Raw genomic sequence first — 7816 nt, 5'->3', positions numbered from 1 at the left:
CTTGAAAAAAAAGCTCAATCAGTGCTTGAGTTCATCTTCAGAGGCCTGCGGAAAGCACCGCCCCCTCCCCTTCTTAACATAGATGTGTCCTCACCTTTGGCCCCACCCCCGCCACAGGGTTGCCAGGCAATGGTGACTCCTTGAAGTTGTGTGGGTGGACAACAGGACAAGTGGAGGGGTGGATGGAGATAGCGGAGCGAGGTGGGGGGTGATGAAGAGCCTCTAGCGCTCAACTCTTTACTCTGCTTCTCTTTTTAATCTTCTTGCAGGCCCTATTGGCAGTTAGACACTGCGTGAGCCCAATTAGACTTCGGCTTTTTCTCACATCACAGGAACTGATGGCTTTGTACCTGTTTGCTATTATGTGGCGGTGCAGAATGTGAGATGTTCTTTGTACATGTTCATGCAGCATTGTTGTGTTCAGAATCAAGCTAATGAGCCACTTGGTGTAAATTCACTTGGTGTTTGTGTGCTTTGCAAAACAAAACAGAGTAGTTCTGCCCGTGTGAAGGAGTAGAGTCATGAACCACCAACAGTGACAGGCTGAAAGGCTCATTCCCCACAGCTGCCACTGTGTATAAATTATAGGCACTTATACTGTAAGCCACACTGGGTAGTATCGTCTTCATATTACCATTCTGTCACTAGCTCCACCCCTGCAGCAAAGCGTGAACACAGCACTTTTTAGCATACGAAAAGCAGGCTCAGAAGTCCCCTTAACATTAACAGTGAGAGATTAATTGGCTCATACATTAAGATATCGAACAAGCTCGTATTCAAAGCTGCTCCGATCAATATTTCTATATTAATGATAGATCAAATTAGTGTGTGCATTGTGAAAGGGGCCACTCCTCAATTGACCACCTGCTGTCCTCTTGAGCCTTAAGGAGCATTTTACAACTTTCAGCTCATTGCTTTTATTTTCCTTTGATTTTCCAACCCGCAACTTTACTGTTTACTGACCATGAGCATCATTTTTTGCTGTAGTAGGCAGCTTTTTCAGTACAAAAGCTTGAAAAGCCACCAGTACCCAACATGCCAAGCACTAAACTACAGGCAGACAAAAGTTTAGGGGCCTTTAAGAGCAAGATATTATCCTCAGGAGTTGGTGGAGACCAAAACAGAGGCCAAAGGGGAGTGAAAAGCGCATTTTGTCAGGTGACTGTAGGGACACGGCTTCAAATGAATACTAATGATGCTCTGAGTCATGTGGTTGTGTAAATAGGCGACTGCTTGCTAACATGTTGGCCATAACTTTGTAACGTTATTTTATATCAACGTTGTGTTCACAGCTTGTTCTGCTGCCCCCAGGTGTTCAAGAAAAGTAAGTAATACAGGTTTAGGCTCATTTCTACCAACTTTTCAACATTTTTTCCCATTAACCCTTCAGTTCCACTACAATGCCAGTGTTCTGCTCACTGAGCGTGCTTACCCCATGAACCATTTGGTGTACATCACTGTCAATCAACCCATCAATAGTTCTGAAATGCCAAACTGATTAGTGACATGTTTGATTTGAGTCAAAGTTGAGTCGAAGCTGCTTTGAGTGAAAGTTTGTTGTTACACTTTATCAGTTTTCACCTGTTCTTAATCGGTTAAGATGCTGTTGTAACCAACAGTTTCTGTCAGTTACACCAAAAAACCTCACATGTTTCACTGACAGTGGGATTACTGCTTTGTAATGGGCCATTATGTTAGATACTTTCAAAATGCATTTTGTCATTTGATTCTTTTAGGTGCATCTACATTTAGAAAAATACAATGATTCACCATACATAGCTGTTTACATCAAATATTTCTTCATTTTTGGCATAGATGTAATGCATTTGCATTTAAAGCAAATAGAAAGACAAAGTATTTGGCAAAGTCCTTACAGCACATTGGAATATTGGGAAATATGCTTATTTGCATTCTTGCTGAAAAGATCAAACCCACGCTCATGTCGGTGCACTGAACATGAAGCTACAGACAGCAGGCAATTAGCTTATCTTAGCATAAAGACTGGTAACAGCTTGCTTGGCTCTGTCCAGAGTTGAAAAAATCTGCCTACCAGTATCTCTAAAGCTCTCTAATTAGCACATTATACCTTCTTTGTTTAATCAGTACACAAAGTCTCTGCTGGTTGCCAGGCTTCCAGACTCAACAAAGTTTCAAGGAAGACTGCTTCCAGTCTCTTTACTAAGCTCACTGCTTGCTGGCTCTTGCTTCATAGCGTATGTGCCACACTTAAGAGGCATCAATCTTCTCATCTGAATGTATAGCATTTCCTTTAAAATGTCACTAAAAGCATGAACACCTGCTAAAATACTGTATTTATATAGCAAATGTTCATGTTATAACCTCTAGCAGTCACTGGTTGCACAAGTGACTGCACTAGAACAACTTTTCTAAAAACCTCAAGTTTGTTCACATCCATTGCACAAATACAAACGATAGAGATCCGGGCACATGAGCGAGGGCAGAAAGACATACCCACATTGTCATGACTATACAGTTTGGGAGCTCGCTCATTTTGCAGTATCAGTCCAATAGCTTTAGATCCCTGAGTCCCCGAGAAGGTTTGTTACAGCGCCGTGCTGGTGGCTAACTGCTGACAGGCTGGATGAGGAAGGGAGGAGTGCTCATTTACAGCTGTTGCCGTGACAGCACAATCAGTGGGGCTGGGAGAGGACATTAATTGCTTCCATTCCAGCTGGATGTTGTGATGATGGTGATGATGATGATGATGGTGGTGGTGATGATGATCATGATGGTTGGTTGGTTAGTTAGCATGTGTAAAGTTAATAACACAGCGTGGGACTGTAATTGAGTTTTTAGTGTTTAATTAGTTGTTTATCATTCAGGAAATGGCTGCTTGAGGCACAGCCAAGCTGCTGTTTGATTAATACATCAAACAATGTTTCCACACCACGTCGTTTAAAATCTCTTTTTGAATGCATAGACGTTCTCTGTCTAACGCTGTTTTTGTGGATCATTTTTAATGCAGCTTGTAATGACGTGTCTTATTGTGCAGGTCAGGTGTGCTATATGCCCAAATCAAATTCTGTATGCATGAAAAAACACCATGTTGTTCTCCTTATAGTCATTGCATCCCACTTGGCATTCACACAACATGTTCATAATTCCTGCTGAACAACACTTGTTCAGCAGTCGTCCCTCCAGGCCTCCATTCTAACAATAAGCGTACATGCGTACGACATCTCTGGGGACTTCTCCTCTTCCTCTCACCTCATCCAGTGTGTCGGAGGGCACTGCAAGGCTTGTTGTTGACTTATACCAGATTGCTGCACAAGCTTTACTCGCACACACGGATGCGTCACTGTCTGAAAAGCTAACAGTGGAAGGCAGGTAAGCATTTTTTATTTTTGTATTTCGATAACAAACAGGAATAGTTTGGTTTCTCTTCAGTGTTGTTCTCACTGGCTGTGTGTTAACTTCACCATGTACCACTGGGGTGTTTTGACCCAGTGCTGGTGTTATTTTTACATTACTGTTGGGTTACTGGATCAAAATAACCCTTCTGGTGTGTGGAAAAATTAACCCCTGTCGTTGCTGTATTGACCCACACTGGATCAAATGAACCCACTGATTTGTGGAGGAAAACTCAGAGGATCACAAAAGTCATTCGTCCTCCAAGGACCAAAAAATGCCTGACTGCCTGACATTGTCATTATTGTAATAAAATAATGAAGAAGCAGTGAAGAAACTATTCTTCTTAGGGTCAGTTTGCCCACTTTATATGTATAAAAAAGACAATTTTTTGCACAGCGTCTGGTACACTGATTCCTTTTGCATGCATAAAAATGACAAACACAGGTAGTCACTGCAATCAGCTCTGAACTGCATGAACCGCGACAGTACAGCAACAAGAGTGTCTGATATTGTTGGTGGAAAGCCAATCCCTCTGAGCATTTTGTTTGATATTGGTCCCCTGTTTGTCAGTCTCTCTCTTCATGTCTGTGGTTGCATTGTGGTCTCTCAAGAGACACTAACGTTACTGACAAACTGCTCGTCTTTGACACACAATGAATGACACGTGTGACAATGCGTGCAAAATGTGGACAAGAATCAGAAGTGCAGAAATACATGCCATGCCCATGTGCACGTACACAAACAAGATGTGCAAACCCACACACACACTCACTGGTAACTGCTCTGATGAAGTGTTCATATTGCGCTGACTTTCACGCTGTTCATTGAAAAAAAGAACCATCTGCTACCACGAAATGATGAGAAAACGAACAGCATCAGTTTTCAACACTTCCTCTGAAACACAGCAACTTTTCAACACCTCCTACTGCGTATGATCTGTACCCTGAAACCATGGTGATAGTATTTATTATTGGGATGCTGTGTCAAATGTTAGATTGCCAATAGCATAACTGTTGCTAATATTTCTGGATCCAGAAGTGATACTGTTTATTTCTTTTAAGACCAAATTGCCCCCTCTTCTCATGGTTACTATTCACCTACACTGAAGCTCAGGCTATAACAGCTCTCTCTGCCTCTCACCCCCCATCGTTCACTCTGACAGCCAGTTCCACCCACAGTCCACCTGTCAAAGGTGGAAACCAAAGCTGGACAAGGTCTACCTTTCTATCAGTAAATTCTTTCAGGATTTTTGTCCAACAAAAGCCAGACAATGACAATTTAATGACTTGTTTTTGTCAATAGAAGCTTGACTAATTTGGCAAAGCTCTTGTGTGATTTCTTCCTTTGAGAGACAACTCATCATAAAGACGCGCTCCCAGAATGCATCTTCAAATTTGCTCAGCGAAACACAATTTGCATACATGTGATTGAAAAGCTCGAATCGGCCCCATATTAATGACTTGATTCCCAGAAGGGTGCCGCGGCTAGATGAAACGTCAGAAGACCGGTGTCAGAACTAATTGGTTGACCAAAGTGAGCAGTGTGGTACAACATGGGCGGGAAAAGCTGCTCTGACACATCAAAGGGAAAGCCACTGGAAATAGCCATGGCAACCGGTCTGCCTCACCATGGCATCGCCACAGAGGGCAAGATGACTGTGTGTGGTCTTTTCGGATGTTTTATGATATGTCTGATTCACTGGGACGCAGAAACGATAAGGAAAAGAAGAAGGAGGTGTTGCGCATCAAACCCTTTGAACTTGAACTTTGTTTGATCTCATGGAAAATGCTGACTTCATATTAGGATAGCAGCACCACAAATGGTCATCAGGAGAGATGCTTGCTTTTTTTCCCCTGGTGCTTTCAGTGACAGAAAATCATTGTCCTCACAACTAATACTAGTATTACAAATTGGAAAAAAAGGGTCTCTGAATTTTGCCATTTCTTAAATCTAATGCTAAGAACTCAGTGTACAAAATCATGTAATACAAAAAAGACCTTCTGGAAAGAAGAGCAGTCCTTCAAATACCAGAAATTGTGCTCCTGTGTCTGCAAGTGTCCGCCATGCTCAAGTTTCTTTGTGTGAAATCAGCAGCAAAGATGCAATGATTAGTGTAGAGAAGACTCTGTGGTACTGAAAGGAAAGAAGCATAGCAGCATTGCCCAAGGTAAGTGCTTTAGTGCCGGACATGCTGAAGCAAGAAATATGTTCACAGCATGTTGCCCACATACTTTTTTCTGCCGATAAGGTTCTTCAACAACTCAAGCAAAGCCGTAAGTGCATTTAAAGACACTCAGGCATTTAACACTTGAGGATTAGGTCACTGTTTGTCAGTCGACCAATGTAAACGTAAGAAATAAATATATAATTTCCATATTTTATTGTGAAATTAATGAAGAAAGACAAGAGGGAAACTGATTTTAACGGCTATGGTTTGGAAAATGGCTGAAAGTATTTTAACATACTGGGTTTTTTTTTTAAATAAAAAGACAAAAAAACACCAACTGGGTTCCTGAAGCATAAATACAGAGCAGCACTTAAATTTGCTCTAAATGGGAATGTCTGCTAAAATTCAGTCACATGAATGTAAAACATATTTTAAGGTCTGTGCACGCCTCCCCCCACTGCAGCAATCACTGACTGAATCATTTGCACAGTGTAATTGCTTCATTATATGATCAGCATGTAAGGCATCATGCAAGTCGTTGTGTCTGTGTGCTTGTTGAAAGGTGAGTTTGTTAATAGCGCTGCCTTTTTTCGATCACATATCTGGGATGCGTTGGGATCCACGCTGAGCAGCAGCCACTGTAAAAATCCTTGAGGGCAATGATGATTCAACCTGCCAGCAGGAGCAATTTGCGAGCCTGTTTTGGAGAGGATGTTGAGAAGCATGAGAAGAGTGATTTCTTTGGAACACGTTCTTCATCTGATAAACCGTTCGTGAGAGGAACACTTTGAACTATCTCAAAAGTTTAGAAGGAAAAGGCCCTGGGAGTTTTCTCTGATGACAACATTCATCAGATTTCCATCTGATTAAAGTGCTATAGAACAGAAGAGCAGTGAAACCTCAAAACAACAAAAGCCTGCTGCATCCAACACATGAGACACTGAGGCGGGATTCATAATCGAGGTCAAGAGGAGTCCAGCTGTAGATGCCTACAGTGTGCAGCAGGTTTGGAGTTATAGTTGAAAGTCAAATCACCCTTTGATAGCACCACAGCAACGCTAGACTCATGTACTATAAATGATCAGACTGTATTGTGCTTTCATTATATTCCCACAGATGTTACTTATGAAACAACTGAGAGTCTTTTTCCAGCTTCCTTCCCAATAATCTCCACTGGCATCAGAAACTTGTAGGAGAAAAGCCAAGCAGCCGATGCTGACCAGTCACAGTTCTTGGGGTCTTCATGCGGCATCTCCGTCGCCACCGTAGCCCAGGCAAATATTTCCAGAGGAGCTTGCTAACATTAGCCGCGTTTATAACAGTGCTTTTTATGTGCATTTTGAAGTACCTCAACAGAAAAGGTTGGTGGAAGTTACAAAACTCAAGACAACGTTTTTGTGTTTGCTTGAGGTGATTTTCGCCTTTTTTCAGAAGAGTTAGTGCATCTAATGGGAGAAAGAAACACTCACCGAACATTTAACTCTGATGACTGATCAGCTGTTCACATCGAGAGAAAAAGAAACTGATTCCATTTTTCTCTCTCTGGGCGACTGTGGCTCAGGAGAAGGACCAGTTGTCCACCTCTCAGAAGGTCGGTGGTTTGATCCCTGGTACCAGCAGCCTACATGTTGAAGTATCCTTGGAAACGCACATACATCGCATTTTCTTTGTCGCGACATTCCTTGCTTTGACAATTCGATGAAAAAACATGCTAGCATACACATGACAACAATGTTAACAGACTGATGTCAAACAGGTACTTGTAATGTTGACCATGTTCATCATCTTGATTTAGCATGTTAGCACGTTGTTTGCAGTATAGTTCTGTCTGTAGTAGTCACAGCAAGGCATGCTGGTCCTATACGAGATACTTGTTCAAGATTCACGGTTCAGTTCCTTCTTTCGCAATTTCAATTAAGAAAAAGTGAAGTCTCAAGCAGAGGTGGGAGACGTTTGATCAGCCGGGGTGACGGCCTGTCATCACCTTTCAAGGGATACTGTCACAATTCGGGACTCAGAGGCTCAGGTGCAGACACAAAACTCGGCAGACACAAGAAGGGCAATATATCAAGGATTTATTTTCAACACAAAACGCTATGCAGGCCAGGCATAGGAAAAAAACAAAATACAATCAACTGAAAACCTACACAGTCCTCTAACAGGCTGGTGGATAACTATAGCGGTGAACTACCTAACACAATACTAACCTAACCAGAACGGAGATACTAAATAACTAACACAAAATCTCTAACCTAAGTTTATTGTAAGGACGAACAG

The sequence above is a fragment of the Chelmon rostratus genome, chromosome 18 (assembly GCF_017976325.1).
Source record: "Chelmon rostratus isolate fCheRos1 chromosome 18, fCheRos1.pri, whole genome shotgun sequence".
In the NCBI taxonomy this organism is placed as follows: Eukaryota; Metazoa; Chordata; class Actinopteri; order Chaetodontiformes; family Chaetodontidae; genus Chelmon; species Chelmon rostratus.
This window is presented reverse-complemented; position numbering follows the sequence as displayed.